The 944-nt window shown below is 30.8% G+C and overlaps 1 protein-coding gene across 2 annotated transcripts in view; it reads right to left on the bottom strand.

The window, feature by feature from the left end:
- Window positions 1–479: 479 nt before the first annotated feature.
- Window positions 480–944, bottom strand: part of LOC122802908 (protein Atg16l2-like) — a 1,475,787-nt gene continuing 1,475,322 nt past the window's right edge. For both annotated transcript variants that reach the window (XM_044072730.1, XM_044072731.1), the window contains exon 18: window positions 480–944. This exon is cut by the window's right edge and continues 1,648 nt beyond it. The gene's annotated coding sequence lies outside the window, so the exon portion shown is untranslated.

Here is a 944-nt window from a genome sequence, read left to right as displayed (position 1 = left end):
CACAGCAGCTGTTTTTTCTTTCACTTTAAATCCTCATAGGATGCTGAACTCTTGCAATGCTGTTGAAGTAATCCATGAATGATGCAATGCATTATGTCAAAACAGCTACCATTAATTCATGTAGCTGTTAAGTTTTTATGAAATCTTTAAGAACAAAAATTGTTTTGACTTAAAAAAAAAACAGATTTAAATCAATAAAAAATCTTAACACACAAACGTGTGACTTTCATTCTTCAAAAGTAATGTTTTTTCTGTTCTTGACTTGAGAAATCAGTTTACTGTTACTGTACTGTAAAATAAATACAAAAAAAAAACCTGTGATATGTTATCAGCAGTAGCATAAGACATGTTAACTGGTGTTCAGTTTTAGCTGCAATGGCTTCCATTATTCCCTAATAATCTTTAGAATTAGTGAAGCATTCCAAATATATTTTGTAAAACCTGAGACTTTACACAGCTGATTATCACATTTCTGCACATCTTTTATCAAACAGCATATTCGGTTTATTTCAAAATATTATACAAACAAATTTTACAGACTGTACATCACAAAAATATAAAAGCTTAGCAGAAAAGTCCTTCATTGATTATTTTCTAAACGTTCAACCCACCCACCACCACATATTTTAGTAATGAAGTGATGGTTTAAAATTAAAGCAATAAAAATAAATAAATAAAAGCATCCAATACTTATGATCCCAATTAAAATCCAAACAGTGTGTGTTTTGGGTTTAGATAAACAATTTGATTAAGGGAAGAGTAAGGCTTTCAACAGCATACAAACAACAGTAGGATTCATGTATTACATTATAGAACCCCTTGGCTTCCCTCTGCAGTTTAAAAGTCCATGTCAGTTTGGATACATCACTGCCATTTTGATTTGTTTCTAAATATGTATCATGTCAGCAGGCTATCAGTAATAGTTTCACTGACAGCAATTACTG

This window comes from Protopterus annectens, chromosome 5.part0, assembly GCF_019279795.1.
Source record: "Protopterus annectens isolate FY-2018-M chromosome 5.part0, PAN1.0, whole genome shotgun sequence".
NCBI classification, from domain to species: Eukaryota; Metazoa; Chordata; order Ceratodontiformes; family Protopteridae; genus Protopterus; species Protopterus annectens.
The sequence above is the reverse complement of the archived record's forward strand: the minus strand, read 5'-3'. Positions and strand labels throughout refer to the sequence as shown.